The sequence below is a fragment of the Barbus barbus genome, assembly GCF_936440315.1.
Source record: "Barbus barbus genome assembly, chromosome: 32".
NCBI lineage: Eukaryota > Metazoa > Chordata > Actinopteri > Cypriniformes > Cyprinidae > Barbus > Barbus barbus.
The window spans coordinates 12285152-12301760 of NC_136760.1; the positions used below are offsets into that span (position 1 = coordinate 12285152).

The following is a 16609-nucleotide window of genomic DNA, read 5'->3' on the forward strand; positions in this document are numbered from 1 at the left end:
CTATCTATCTATCTATCTATCTATCTATCTATCTATCTAACGATCGATCGATCGATCATCTATCTATCTATCTATCTATCTATCTATCTATCTATCTATCTATCTATCTATCTATCTATCTATCGATCGAACGATCGATCGATCGATCGATCATCTATCTATCTATCTATCTATCTATCTATCTATCTATCTATCTATCTATCTATCTATCTATCTATCTATCTATCTATCTATCTATCTATCTATCTATCTATCGGTCTATCTGTCTATCTATATATCTGTCTATCTATCTATCTATCTATCTATCTATCTATCTATCTATCTATCTATCTATCTATCTATCTATCTATCTATCTATCTATCTATCTATCTATCTATCTATCTATCTGTCTATCTGTCTGTCTGTCTATCTATCTATCTATCTATCTATCTATCTATCTATCTATCTATCTATCTATCTATCTATCTATCTATCTATCTATCTAGATAAAGACAGTTAAGGATTAGAAACACTTCTGGGTAGTTTTATTTATTTCTAGCTTAAGCAACAAAAATAACAGCATCCAAAATCCTCTGTATAGCTTTAATTATTAATAAAAAAAGTGGCCTCATTGCTGTACAAAATAAAAATAAAAAATGTAGTGCAGTCACTAAACAATGCAAAAGTAGCAATGTATAGACCTAAAAATATCTGAGAGTAAAGATACAAAGAGCTACGATTAAAAAGATTTAGAAAGAAAGAAAGAAAGAAAGAAAGAAAGAAAGAAAGAAAGAAAGAAAGAAAGAAAGAAAGAAAGAAAGAAAGAAAGAAAGAAAGAAAGAAAGAGATTCATTCTAATGCACACTTTACTATTATTTATCATGCAGGGCTTTCCCCCCCAAGTTACTATTTTATTTTTGTGCATATATTTGAACTTCTTATTTTATATTAGATTTTTCTTTATTTTATTTTCTTTATTTTTTAAATTATTATATTTTTTTAACAGAAGATCTTGTTTTTAGTTTTAATCTTTTTCTGTATTTTTCATGCAAATATTTATTTATTTATTTTTTTGTACAGTTTGCATCACTTCTGTTTGTTTGCATCACTTCTGTCCAGATTAATGTCTGAAACTTTGTTGGAGCAAAAGCAGCTGGTGACAGTCTGCCATGAACACTTGAAAGTCTTCATTCTTCTCTTCTTCTTCTTGCTGCTTTTTTAGTTCTCAGAAAGTTTCCTCAAGGCATATTCCAATTCACGTGCATATGCGCTGCTCTAAGTAATTTTAGTAGTGTGTTCACACTGAAAACAGAAAAAGTGTACTTCAAATAGTCTAAATAAGGTCAAGACAAGCGCATTGAATTGTGGGATACAATATGTTGCCCAGTATGCTCTGGTACTACACATTTTGGGAATGTAGAAGTTCATCCATGTCTTCCATGCATACAGAAAGTTAGCATATATCATTTGCATATTATACTGTAAAATTCAACTCGAAAAAGAAAAATATGTTCTATAAGGAGCAGCTATTGCAGCATTAGCTGTTGTTTTTGAAGTTCATTTCTCATAGATCTGACAGACTGTCCACGTCAACACTGTGAACTGCCGTCATTTGGCTCATGCAGCCTCAAAATAGTTTCCCTCTTCTTGAAACATGCTGCAATGCTATTGTTTTCAAGGGCTGCGAATTGAGGGAAGAGGAAGCGTGTTTTGCGTGGTGCGCTCTGTGTTTTCACATGAGCAAACTGCCACTGAGGAAGCAAAGCTATCCTGATCACAATACATGCTGGAAAATACTTAGCCGAGCAGTGCGGATATACAGCAGCCGTCCACAGACTACTGCATGACCCGCTGACCCCATGCAGGCTTTAAATAAAGTCACTCTGCTGCTCTGACCCACGACTGGCATGAAGTGAATATGAGAAAGCAGAAAAAAAAGATTCTTCCTTACTAACTCCTCACAAAGAATGTTCAGGAATTAGTAAGACTTAAAAAAAAGAATAGAAGATATTTTAAAGAATGTTGGTAACCAAACAGCGACTGGTAGCCAATGACTTACTTTTTTGTTTTTTTCAGTGGCTTCACCAACTATTTGGTTACCAACATTCTTCAAAAATATTTGCTTCTGTGTGCAACAGAAAAAAAGAAGCTCATACAAGTTGGCAACAAATTGAGGTTGAGTAAATAATGAAATATTTTTTTTTTTTTTTTTGAGTGAACTATCCCTTTAAGACTGTTAAGAATGGGATGCGATAAAACATTTTTTTTTTAAGTAACAAAAATATTTTATTCATTTTTTTAGCAATTCTGACTTTATACCTCACAGCTTTGACTTATTTTGTGCAAATCTGAACACTCATCTCAGAACTGTGAGATATAAACAGAAATATATTTATATATATATACATTTTTTTTATATAATTCCATGGTAGAAACAGACTTCCACAGAAAACAGAATTTATGTATTTAGCTATTTCAAAAATATTAATTTGCTGTTTCAAACTCTACAGTTTGTCCAAGTTGCATAATAACACCTTACAGGTATTGTCCAAACTGTATTAAAAATTATCTATTAATTTTGTGATTAATCAGAAACATAATTTATATTGCGTTTAGAGCGTTTTTTCAGTCTGTTCGCATACACATATTTGTTTTTTGTTTTTATCTCAATACGAACAGTCTCCACAGGTCACTATAACCTCTAATAGCCTTTGCTCAAATCTCAAATGTGCACCTAAACAATAAAACATATCCAGGGGGATTTCCCATAATACAGCACTATTTCCTTCTCTTCAGTCACCTAGAGCATTGAAAGGCATGAACTGGATATACCACATATTTATTCTACACTGTGGAAGTATAAAAGCACCAAAGCTTTAAAATACATTAGTAAAAAGTAAAAATTAAAAATACAATAAAAACTGTAATATAGTATTTTATTCCTATGATGGCAAAGCTGAATTTTCAGCAGCCATTACTCCATTCAGAAATCATTCTAATTATGCTGTTTTGGTGCTCAATTATTAATAATAGTTCTTCTTATTATCAGTGTTACACTGTTTAATATTTTCTTGTGGAAAATATTATCCTGATACATTTTTTCAGGTTTAAGAATAATAGTTTCTCTTTGTTTATCAATATCTTCTTTTGCTGTCACATTTGATACATTTAATGTGTCTTTACTGAATTAAAGTATTCATTTCTTTTTGTTATGAAAAATTGTACATTTCCCTTTTAAAATGGTACCATTTTAAAATGGTAGTGTATCACAGTTTGCACAAAAATACAAAGCAGCACAATAATAATAAAATATTTCTTGAGCAACACTTTAATAATGATGATTATATTTGCAAGTCAGCATATTAATGATTTCTGAATAGCATCTATGTGACTAAAAGAGGATCAAAAGTGACCTGAACTACAGACATTCTATTTATAACTACAAATCCCATCGTCCTTTTCTCTACATCCGGAAAAGAAGGGGCCTTTTCCGCCTTCAGTCGTATTTTGTAAATCCCACTATGGTTAAGGTTTGGGTCATGAATATTAATTATATCCCCCGACAGACTGCTATTTGATTGGCTGAATGCAGACAAAGGAAGGTGGGCGTTAGTTTGCTGTCGAACAGTCGAATCCAACTGCCGGGAGGGCTTGGCTCATGTTTATTAATACAGAAACGTGACTGGACGCTCTAGGAAGGTTGCATAGCGACGTCAGCGGGAGCTAATTAATAATCATGAGCGCACCCCTGGTCATAGTGGGATTCGCAGTTCCGCTTTCCACCCGTCAGATGCGGGACAGGCAGACCGACCGCTGCTGCACAGGAGTTTCACAGCTGCTTATAAGTGTGTAAGTTATCTACACATATACTAACGAGACATATCGTGGAATATTAAACTTTGAATGCGTGTTATTGGTTGTGTTCAAATCAGTAACGTTAGTTACACATTTACTGGGGCAGTTCACTTACTCCCTTTATGCAAAACCTGTCGTTTCTGTTTCAGATAACAGGTTATATACCGATCGGAACACATGAAATAATTTAGTCTTGACATGTAAAATCTCGCTCTTAGAGATGATAGATTGATTCTGTCTGAAGATGTGGCGTTGATGTCTGTACACAGCTCTAAAACCAGTGCACTGCTTAATTAGACCGCATTTAAGCACGAATGCAGCGCACAAACGCGCCTGTGATGCTCGTAAATGCTGTAATAGTATCAGGTGATATTACCATGTTACTGCTACCGAGATGAAAAAAGAGACAGCTGTCAATCACTGTTCTGATCTAGAGTTCAAAAGTGCCGCCCACTTTTTCAGTAGCCTTGGTTTTTTGAGATATAGAGAATCTTAAAGCTTTGTTAAAACATTATAGCCAATTAATCAAACCAATCAGCTACAAAGTGAATCACAACGTTACAAACTTTGATTTGAAGCCAAAACAGAAAATTGGAAATCTGACAAAAGACAAGGCTGTGCACTTAATGGCTTTAATGATAATGGACATATATAAAACTACTGACTTACAGTAGGGTTGCAAAACGATTAGGCCTAATCACGATTAAGCACATTCAAAATAAAACTGAATAAATAAGCTTTCCATTGATGTAGGGTTTGTTAGGATCGGACAATATTTGGTCGAGATACAACTATTTGAAAATCTGGAATTTGAGGGTGCAAAAAAAATCTAAATATTGAGAAAATCGCCTTTAAAGTTGTCCAAATGAAGTTCTTAGCGATAAGTTTTGATATATTTACGGAAGGAAGTTTACAAAATATCTTCATGGAAAATGATCTTTACTTAATATATACTAAGTATGTAACATATAATATGTAAACATAGGCCTTTATTTTGAATATGATTAATCGCGATTAATCATTTTCCAGCCCTAATTTAGAGATGTTGATGATGTAGAAACAGTATATTAACAATATATCAATTTATTTCAACGTTTCAAATTTCGGGCACAGCCCTTATTTCAGTTTTTTTTTTTATGCTGAAATAATTTAGGCTGAATAGCTTCAACAAAAGTGTATCCCTTCAATTACAACCACATAATTCATAGCTCTGTCTTATATGTTATAGCCAAAAAAATAAATAAAAATCCCTTATAGAGGAAGTAAATGGGATCTGGAACCCAACCCAGCTGTTGCACTACATTGTGGTTTCTCTTCAATTGCATTTGCTTACTGCTTTCTAAATTACACTGTCACTGTTGCCATCCCTGTTCCTTCAGTAATCAATCGTACCATGGTTATATCATGCTGTATCATGCATGGTTTAAACATAAACTATGATAGTACCATGTTGTTCAATAAATATATATTTTTTATTAATAATAATAACAATAGCAACTAACAACTAATAGTAAATGTCATAATTTCATATTTTGGTGAACTATTCTTTGAATGGCTGCAATGGGTTCTGTATTTTCATGGCAGTTATTCCACAGTTTCCTATTTCCACACATAGACTCGTGGTTTCTGAGTTAGGAACTGTGTAAGTTGATGCATGCATTTTTTTTAATAGCTCTAACCCACTAATGTACATCTCAGTGCACCTATTACTTTCATGGTAATATGATAGTAACATTAAATTAATTTATTTTGATATTACGGAAGTGTAAAGAGTAGGATTGTAACATAAAGAGTGTATGGAATAGTTCTCCAACTTTCCATCACAAAAGCAATGCAGAATTAATGGGTTGTTGTGTGATGTTATGCTCAAGGTATTTTACCCAAGGAAGATATGTCAAAACCTGTCAAGCCAGTATGTCAAGGGTATCAAATATATATCAAAGTTCCTCCAAAACTGATGTGACAACAGTCAGGTGTTGTGCTGGGGTCTATCCAAACAGTTTTGTACATAAAGCAACAGAGTTTGTACACAAACACCATATTACAGTTATGGTTCAAAACCAAAAAAACAAAAATATTGTTTTTTATTCAGCAAGGATGCATTATATAACATGCAATATTTTATTACATAAACATTAAAATCAAACATTAAAAATGGCTTAAATATTAAACAAACATAAAATATTGACTGGGTGAATTATAATATGTTATCTACTAAGATGTACTACATGTGCAAATAAAGTAAAAAAAAAAGAAAAAGAAAAGCCTTTTCATTTCAGCCTTTTACATAGGTTACCATATTATTTGAAGTGTTGAGATTTTTTGTAAAGCACATTAACTTGTTTTCCATCTACCAGTTAAGATTTACAACAAAAATCTGATCCCATTTTCATATTGGTCTGAACAAAAATGGCAGACAGGCTGAATAAAAATGTAATTCCACTGTCTGCCAGCAGGCAGCACTTATGGAACAGCAGAAATGGAGTTGTTTCCCGGTAACCTCTGTAAACAAACCAGCTCTGCGCTTATAAACACTACTTTTTTACACATTTCATGGAGGGAAGATGAAATGTTTTCAGGAGACAGGTGGTTCTTCCTTATGCACTTTGCTTAATGCGGAGTTACCGCAAGTTTTTTAAATCGATATAAACAAATACGGTTTTAATGATATTTAAAATATGAAACGACAATACTAGCCGTTGGGACTTTATATCATAGTTTATCACTAATGGTTATCCCTAGGATGTAGGTGCTGTGTTATTTTCAAATGCAGCATGTACAACATGCAATAAAATATTGTCATATTCAAGTTTTGGAGAAAACTAAACACACTTTTAATGCCACTCAGTGGATATTTCACTTTAAAATTGTCTCAAAACTTGCAAGAAGCCAATATCCTACTCTTCACCTTGTTATCATTATTTCAATCTGTATTGTCACACAAAATACCAATTTAAAATATGCTTTTATTGAAAGTAACATAAAATCATTTTGCTGAAATGCTGCCACTGACGCGTTATTCTAATAAGACTGTGTTGGAAATGATTCTCTGTTGCAGTCAATACCAGTAATGCACAGCATCAGAATATTTCACTGCTGTTTCTAGATCCAGTCGATCCAGTTTTCATTTCCTTCTTGTAGTTTACTAATTTTATCTGACTCAGAACAGTGTCTGTATCGGAGACAAATCTATCTCTTGCTAGATAATATAACGAAAAAAAATGTCATTGAAGTGAAGTGACATACTGCCAAGTTGATGACCCATACTCGGAATTCGTGCTCTGCATTTAACCCATCCAACGTGCACACACACAGCAGTGAACACACACAAAGTACACTTTCTCGACGCCTCGTCTCCCAGGCTGGACTGTTCGGCGACACTGTCGAGGACTGAGCCCAGCAGTTCTCGGCAGTACTGCAGCAGACTGAGGCCGTCCAGCACATCTTGCCCCGGAGTGATGCACCGCTCCAAGGCAGGGCAAGCCCCAGTCTGCTGGTCGCCACGGGCGCCCTCCTGTGTTCCCCTGAGCTGCTCCGCTTTGTGCTGGTGCGTCGAGCCTCTTGCAGGAGCGTGGCGCCCCCCGTGTTCCAGCTGGCCCCGATATCGTCCAAGGAGGCGATAAAACGGCCCTGACACGGGCAAACCGGAGATGTGGAAAGCTGCTCCATCTCAGGAGCTGGTGAGGTCAGCGCCACTCCTTCCCCTGTAGGAGGGCTGGGGGAGAATCATTCATTCTTGTTCTGCCGCTGGCTCAAGGGCCAGCGGTACCCACATTGTCAAGTGAGAGCAATTTCCTTTCCTCCGGGTTATCAGGTTCGCGGGTTGACAGTGTGCGACGCGCTGCCTCCTCACTCTCGCCCGCGACCCATCTTGCCAGCGGCCAAGAGAGTGCGGTTCGGGGACGCAGTGCCTCCCCACGCACCTCTAGCCAGTCCCCTTTGGGACCAGGGAGTTCGGTAAGGATGCTTCAGAATGCGCTGCCTTCTGTACCATCCAGCCCTACTCTCCTGCGCTGCACCACCGCAGGTACGTCGGTTGTGCAGTTGGAGCCCCTTGCACGGTGTCTGGAAGCGTGGCTTGCGCTACCCAGCCCGTCTTGTTGGCTCGCGCGCACAATTCGACTCGGCTACGCGATTCAGTTCGCCAGGCGACCTCCCAAGTACAGCTGCGTTCTCGAGACCTCGGTGGTAGCTCGGAACACTCCTGTCTTGCGCGAGGAGATTGCTGTCCTCCTGGCAAAGGATGCAATCGAGCCGGTCCCTCCAGCCGAGATGAGGCAGGGGTTTTACAGCCCTTACTTCATCGTGCCCAAGAAAGGCGGTGGCCTTCGGCCAATCCTGGATCTGCGAGTCTTGAATCGGGCCCTGCACAAGCTCCCGTTCAAGATGTTGACGCAGAAACGCATCATCAAGAGCGTCCAGTCCGGGGATTGGTTTGCAGCGATCGACCTGAAGGACACTTACTTTCATGTCTCGATCCTTCCTCGTCACAGACCGTTCCTACGGTTCGCGTTCGAGGGGCTGGCATGGCAGTACAGGGTCCTCCCCTTCGGGCTCTCCCTGTCCCCCCGTGTCTTCACGAAGGATGCGGAGGGCCCCCTTGCCCTGTTACGGGAAGTGGGCATCAGGATCCTCAACTATCTCGACGATTGGCTCATCCTGGCCCGGTCGTGAGAACAGTTGTGTGGTCACAGGGACTTGGTGCTCCGGCACCTCAGCCAGTTGGGGCTTCGGGTCAACTGGGAAAAGAGCAAGCTCTTCCCTGTGCAGAGAATTTCTTTTCTCAGTGTGGAGTTAGACTCCGTGAGTATGACGGCACGTCTCACGGACGAGCACGCCCAATCAGTGCTGAACTGCCTGAGTTCCTTCAGAGGCAGGACAGTGGTTCCGCTGAAACAGTTTCAGAAGCTCCTGGGGCATATGGCATCCGTAGCCGCAGTCACGCCGCTCGGATTGCTTCATATGAGACCTCTTCAGCACTGGTTACACTCACGGGTCCCGAGATGTGCATGGCGCCGCGGGACACATCGTGTGACCATCACGCAGTCGTGTCGCCGCTCTTTCAGCCCCTGGTCGGACCTTGCGTTTCTACGGGCAGGGTTGCCCTTAGGACAAGTGTCCCAGCATGTTGTTGTCACAACAGATGCCTCCAGCACGGGCTGGGACGCTACATGCAACGGGCAGGCAGCCTCAGGGCTCTGGACGGGGCCTCGTCTGCTTTGGCACATCAACTGCCTAGAGCTGCTGGCAGTGCATCTGGCCTTAAGGCAGTTCCGGCCGCTGCTGGTAGGCCAGCACGTGTTGGTCCGTACGGACAGCACTGCGGTTGTCTCGTACATCAACCGTCAGGGAGGTGTACGATCACGCCGCATGTCACAGCTCGCCCGCCATCTCCTCCTCTAGAGTCAGACGCAGCTCAAATCGCTGCGCGCCATCCTCATTCCGGGGGAGCTCAATCGTGCGGCCGACGCGCTCTCACGACAGCTTACGTTCCCTGGAGAATGGCGACTCCATCCCGAGACGATCCGGCTGATTTGGAGTCGATTCGGGGAAGCTCAGGTAGACCTGTTTGCTTCCCGAGAGTCCTCCCACTGCCAGCTGTATTACTCCCTGACCGAGGCTCCCCTCGGCACGGACGCGCTGGCACACAGCTGGCCTCGGGCTCTGCGCAAGTATGCGTTTCCCCCAGTGAGCCTGCTCGCACAGACCCTGTGCAAGGTCAGGGAGGACGAGGAGCAGGTCCTGCTGCTTGCGCCGTATTGGCCCACCCGGACCTGGTTTCCGGAACGACAGCCCCTCCTTGGCACATCCCTCTGAGGAAGGACCTTCCAAGCATTTTCTGTAAGCGAAGAGTGCCTTGTGTTCGGGCCGGACTACTCTCATGTTGTCCTGAGACCCCGGCCTGGATACGTGGCTAAGGTTCCTACCACGCCCTTCCGCTGTCAGGTGGTGAACCTGCAATCACTGCCCTCAGAGGAGGCAGACCCGGCCTTGGCGTTGCTGTGTCCTGTAAGAGCTCTACGCATATACGTGGACCGCACCCGGAGCTTCAGAAGCTCTGAGCAGCTCTTTGTCTGCCACGGAGGTCAGCAGAAAGGGAAGGCTGTCTCCAAGCAGAGGTTGGCCCACTGGATAGTGGATGCCATCGCCTTGGCGTACCAATCCCAAGGCGAGCCGTGCCCCCTCGGGGTGAGGGCTCACTCTACACGGAGTGTTGCCTCCTCCTGTGCGCTGGCGCACGGCGCCTCTCTGGCAGACATCTGTAGAGCTGCGGGCTGGGCGACACCGAACACCTTCGCGAGATTTTACAGTCTCCGCGTTGAGCCAGTTTCTTCCCGTGTGTTGGGTAACAGGTAAGTGGCGGGAAGAGCTGGCCGATGTCACGCTTGCTGCGCCATTCCCCCTCACCAGGGGATACGAGTGCCTGCTTTCTCCTCCAGTTCAGTTCCCCGGACGGCGAACCCTGGTGGAGTTCCTGGGCGGAGCAGTCTGACGCCAGGCCCAGTACTGGTGCTAGCTCGCCCTTCGGGTAATCCCACACGTGTATTCGTCCACGGTACGGTTTCCCTCACGGTAAACCCGTGTCTTCCCTTTGACAGAGCTCTGTCAGGCCCTGCTGGCAGCCCTCCTCCCTACTCCTAGGTAGGATCTGCCCTAGGGTCCAGTCGTATGTAGTACTGCCCCAGGCCTGGCCCAGTCCATATCAGTGTCTCCACATGTTACCTCCCTTCGGGCAGGATGTGGCCTCCGTAGCACCCTTCTCCGGAAGGCTCGCTTCCCCGTCGGTACTGCCAAGCTGTACAACAAACAGGAAAGACTTGAAGCATCTTTCATGGAAGGTCGAAATCCCTTCCGACTTCTTGGGGTAAGGAACAGCGGCTTGGCTATCTCCAGCAGCAATGTACTCAGTGGTCCCTGCGGGCACCCAGGTTAGCGAATTTGTGCTGGGGCGATGGGAAGGTTGCGACCTTCGCATGGCATTTGTCTGTCACTTGCTAGCTTGTCAACATCTGCATGCCACAAGGTCGTGACGGGGTTCAGGTTGTGGCGCTTTCCATAGGACCCCTAATGTCGTCACGACATAACTCGTAGTGACCGACAGATAGGGAACGTCTCGGTTACGTACGTAACCCTCGTTCCCTGATGGAGGGAACGGAGACGTTATGTCCCCATGCCACAATCCTGAATCATCGCTGGTTGCCAGGGACACGTTCTCGGCTCCTCAGCGGAAAACCTGATGAGTGGATGCACCTGTTGCCCTTTTATACCCGTATGCACGGGGAGTGGCTCAGGTATGCAAAATCCACTAGCCAATATTCATTGGCATTTTCTCTTAAGTCAGAGATGATTGGGTCTTCCAAGTAAATCCCCTAATGTCGTCACGACATAACGTCTCCGTTCCCTCCATCATGGAACGAGGGTTATGTACGTAACCGAGACGTTCTGATATCTTACCCTTAGTATTTTTGGTTTGTTCCATGGCTTTGCGTGTGTGTTTATTTCATTATTATTATTATTATTTTCAAATTAATTTGTATGTTTGTATATATATAGTATTTTTTTAATCATGTGACTAATCACCTGGTAGTATAAAGCTTGCTGGTTTAAATTTTTAATTCTCTGGTGAAGAGCCTGTGTGCTCGAAACATCACCTGTATGATAGTGCACTGTTAATTTTTTTTTGCATTTTTGGCGCTTTGCTTGCTGACTTTGGTTTTGTTTTCTTATTATCTTTTTTGTCAAGTACCCAGTTTGAGCATTTTGCCAGTTATGAGCGTGCTTTTGTTTGTTTTTGTATCTCTGATTGGTTACCCCACCTTGGACTCTCTCTTCCTCTTTTAAACACACTGTAGCTTTCAAATCGCATGTTTATCATGCCAGAGTGGCTCCCAACTGCTCAAACACAGGGTTAGTAGTACAAGAAGACAGCACATGATTTCTGACTCTACTCCTACACTATGCAGCAATCCAACAAGTTTACAGATCATTTGTTTTTCCACACTAAATGCAAAATAGTTTGTGATGTCAGACAATTACATCCTAATAATACAGGGCTAAGATCAACTGCTCAACTAGTAGTTCAGACAGCATGCTGTCTTACATGGTAATATGTAGTTGTGCACTTCCCTCACAGATACAGTAGAAAGTGATAGAAAATTCCTTTGGCGAGAAGGGAAGGGGATTGGCCAACCCAGGCTCATGAAAAATATTTGCCTATGGCAACATTTTTGATAAATAGATATTACGTTGCATCTTGCAACCTACAGTAGTGTACCAGGTGAGCTACCCAGCAAGCTTACTACATTAGAAAAGCCATACACTCTATATGGGGCTTTATATATGAGGCAAAAACGTTTACAAAATCAGATGTTTTGAGGATATAACATAGCGTTGAGTCTGCATTAGTAAGTTGTTAATTGACAATCTACCCTGTAATAATTTGTGTGAAAAGGAACATAAGTTGTTGGGGTTTTACTGCTATTGTGTTCACTTAAGTTGGAATTGTATGTATAGATATATTTTTGGAGTTTTGCAAAAATGTATAGGCACATTTTTCCAGTGAGCTTGGGTCAAGATTGAACCTGCTTCATCTGCCGCATTTCTGAAAAGCTGATATTCAGAACAGCCATTTTTTTATATATATATTTTATTTAGGTCAAATACTTAAATAGATTGCTTAAATTAGATGAATTATTGTGTTATGAAATACAGCAAACACATAAGGAATTGTACATAATGCAGAAGTTATCATAATATGGTAAATAAGGACAAACTACTGTCTTTTGAGTCCCAGATTATAAGTCCCCGCCCCACTTTTTTTTTCTTTTTCACTCATCCCTTTCACTCGGATGTACATCACATTACAGATACTTCCATTACATGGCAGAAATCAATGGAAACATCCTTAATATCTAATTTTGCTACATTGTTTTTGGCTGTTACTTATAGAGCACAAAATGATTAAAAGTCCTAAATATCAACATAATCAACAAAAAGAAAAAATATAAACACTTGTAGGGGAAGAGAGTCTCTTTGTTATTAAATTCAAATGTGAGAAGTTTGTGTGTGCAAACTCTCTACAGCAATAGAAAATTGAATTAACTCTGGAGGTTTGTTGAAGTCATCAAACCTTGCAGCAAAGTTTCATCATATCTCTTCTAATTTGTTGTGTCAAGTTGTTTATGAAGTCTTGCAGTGTTGGAAATTGTTGCATTTTTGCAGTGGTTCCAAAAGTGAAAAAAATTAGCACATCTTAAGCTTAAATCCATCCAGTGTTGCAACAATATCACAGACCATGTTATCCCATCACTGCCATCCCAGATTAAGGCCGTTCAAGTCATGGAAGCTGTCACTCAGAAAACACACTTTTGCCATGAAATTTTCATCTCGCATTCGAGACAGAAATGTGACAGCTCTCTAGTGATGGTAGCCACGGAAAAAAGAAACATTCTTCTGTCTGAGTCCACAAAAATGTTTTCCATTCCTTTTGCCATTTATTATTGTGATGTAGGAATAAATCCCTGTGCTTAGGTGACACATCTCATAGGAGCCTGTGAAACGTGGTGCTTTCATGAATATGTCTAATGTTGATGTGCTATACAAAATGAGGACATAAAGACACAGCTTTCTTATCAGTGGATTCATTCACAGACATTGTCGCCACCTTTTATTTGTCTAAGAATGCCAGTAATTTACTTCTTGTCATTGTATCAAACATCAGTATTTTTTTTAATAGATTGTGTTGTTTCTGTCTTTATCACAATCTCCTCTCTGGTGTTAGCATGTAATCTTTCACAGTCTTTGAGTCAGTGAACGGTTTCTTTTTTTTGTGTGTTGAATTTTTTCATAAAGTTGCTTTGCAACAATGTGTATTGTAAAAAGTGCTATGCATAGAAAATTTACTTGAGTTTCCATGCACATAAGCAAAATGCTAAAGTATTCTGGATGACCGCTAGCTCTCAAGGGTTCCACCTTCGTTGTAAATCAATGCAAATGCAAACCCAAATTTTAATTTGATTGTTTGCTAGGCAGACAAAAAAACAAACTGTAGATCTGATCTTTGTTATATGAGATCAACAGATGTTCTGATATCACTACTCTATGTGATAAGGCAAACCGTGTCAAAAAAAGGTCTTTTAGTGTGACAAACTGGGGGCCTACTCCAGGTTGACTCGACAAGATGAAAAAACTGGCCTCATTTCAAACTCCCGTCAGCCCACAGCAAAAAACTTGAAGCTGCTATGTACATGTTATGCACGTGTACATGCTTAGTATTTAAAGGGCCATATAAGCTTTGCAATATTTTGGAGTTAACACCTGTCTCACATTTTCTAAACAAAGTACCCTTTGGTAATTGTAGATGTAGCAACTCTCAGTAATGTAACTTTACTTATAAAACTCAAAATTTTAAGCATCCTTTTTTAAATCTAAATAAATAATAAGAGGCAGTATTTCCTGCAAAACTGGCATTGTGATTTCATGTTGCATTGACATTGTCTTTGCTATGTGGGCAAAACTAGTCGACCTTTAATGACTAATGATTTCAGAACATTGTTGCACCATTAGAAACCAAGATTTCAGAAGTATGGTAGCTCAGCATTTTTCTGCTTTTAGACATTTGGTTTCTACTTTACAATATATGGGAATAGCATTAATCTGTTGTCCAAGGCGTGGAGGTGACATTAATAAAGACTAAGACTCGCAGTCACAAGTTAGCACTGAAAAGGCATGGACACAGTTATTTTTGCATCTGACCTTATTGAATATACATCTGTAGGAGTTTCCCTTTCAGATGCAAAATTTATGTGAGGAGATTATTAAAAATGAATCACCCAATGTGATTTACTTATGTTTGCACTCATCAAATTACAGGTATTTTGTGCCATTATTTAACACCCCAAAAAAAGCATCAGGCGCTACTTTGCACTGCGCTTTGTAGATTGCGCTGGTCATTATAGAACTGATCGGGCTGCGTCTGTGTTCTTTAATGTGCGCATTATCAGTAAAGCACACACAGAATTTTCCCCTCCCATCGGCACTTTTATGCAATTGTGCTCTAACGCTAATTTGCCCTGTTTAGTAAATCTGGCCCTTAGTATTTTTGGTTTGTTCCATGGCTTTGCGTGTGTGTTTATTTCATTATTATTATTATTATTTTCAAATTAATTTGTATGTTTGTATATGTATAGTATTGTTTTAATCATGTGACTAATCACCTGGTAGTATAAAGCTTGCTGGTTTAAATTTTTAATTCTCTGGTGAAGAGCCTGTGTGCTCGAAACATCACCTGTATGATAGTGCACTGTTAATTTTTTTGGCATTTTTGGCGCTTTGCTTGCTGACTTTGGTTTTGTTTTCTTATTATCTTTTTTGTCAAGTACCCAGTTTGAGCATTTTGCCAGTTATGAGCGTGCTTTTGTTTGTTTTTGTATCTGTGATTGGTTACCCCACCTTGGACTCTCTCTTCCTCTTTTAAACACACTGTAGCTTTCAAATCGCATGTTTATCATGCCAGAGTGGCTCCCAACTGCTCAAACACAGGGTTAGTAGTACAAGAAGACAGCACATGATTTCTGACTCTACTCCTACACTATGCAGCAATCCAACAAGTTTACAGATCATTTGTTTTTCCACACTAAATGCAAAATAGTTTGTGATGTCAGACAATTACATCCTAATAATACAGGGCTAAGATCAACTGCTCAACTAGTAGTTCAGACAGCATGCTGTCTTACATGGTAATATGTAGTTGTGCACTTCCCTCACAGATACAGTAGAAAGTGATAGAAAATTCCTTTGGCGAGAAGGGAAGGGGATTGGCCAACCCAGGCTCATGAAAAATATTTGCCTATGGCAACATTTTTGACAAATAGATATTACGTTGCATCTTGCAACCTACAGTAGTGTACCAGGTGAGCTACCCAGCAAGCTTACTACATTAGAAAAGCCATACACTCTATATGGGGCTTAATATATGAGGCAAAAACGTTTACAAAATCAGATGTTTTGAGGATATAACATAGCGTTGAGTATATAACATAGCGTTGAGTCTGCATTAGTAAGTTGTTAATTAACAATCTACCCCGTAATAATTTGTGTGAAAAGGAACATAAGTTGTTGGGGTTTTACTGCTATTGTGTTCACTTAAGTTGGAATTGTATGTATAGATATATTTTTGGAGTTTTGCAAAAATGTATAGGCACATTTTTCCAGTGAGCTTGGGTCAAGATTGAACCTGCTTCATCTGCCGCATTTCTGAAAAGTTGATATTCAGAACAGCCATTTGTTTTTAAATATTTTATTTAGGTCAAATACTTAAATAGATTGCTTAAATTAGATTAATTATTGTGTTATGAAATTAAATCTACAGCAAACACATAAGGAATTGTACATAATGCAGAAGTTATCATAATATGGCAAATAAGGACAAACTACTGTCTTTTGAGTCCCAGATTATTAAAATGTAATTTCATGGTGCAGCAAACATTTTCAGAGTTATTTAGACTGGAATATAATTAATATTATTCATAAGAAATGCCCTTAAAGTTGGCTTGAAATGAAAATTCTCTCAATTTATTTATTTAAAACCTCATAACCTTAATAAAAATGTAAACTCTTCCTGTGAAAATTAGATACTTCTCATTGGTGATGTATTGCAGGACTTCTCCAATCATTTAGTCTGCTTAGACCTTGACTGCAATCTCATATTTATCTCTGCCTCCATTCATATCAACAACTTACTGATTGAACCAAGTCCCCGTCCCACTTTTTTTT

At 40.2% G+C, this 16609-nt stretch overlaps 1 protein-coding gene across 2 annotated transcripts in view; it reads left to right on the top strand.

Annotated features, from left to right (window-relative positions):
* The first annotated feature begins 3761 nt into the window (after window positions 1-3761).
* Window positions 3762-16609, top strand: part of LOC306852637 (pleckstrin homology domain-containing family A member 1-like) — a 35396-nt gene continuing 22548 nt past the window's right edge. For both annotated transcript variants that reach the window (XM_079389634.1, XM_079389635.1), the window contains exon 1: window positions 3762-3829. The gene's annotated coding sequence lies outside the window, so the exon portion shown is untranslated. The remainder of the gene's footprint in view (window positions 3830-16609) is intronic.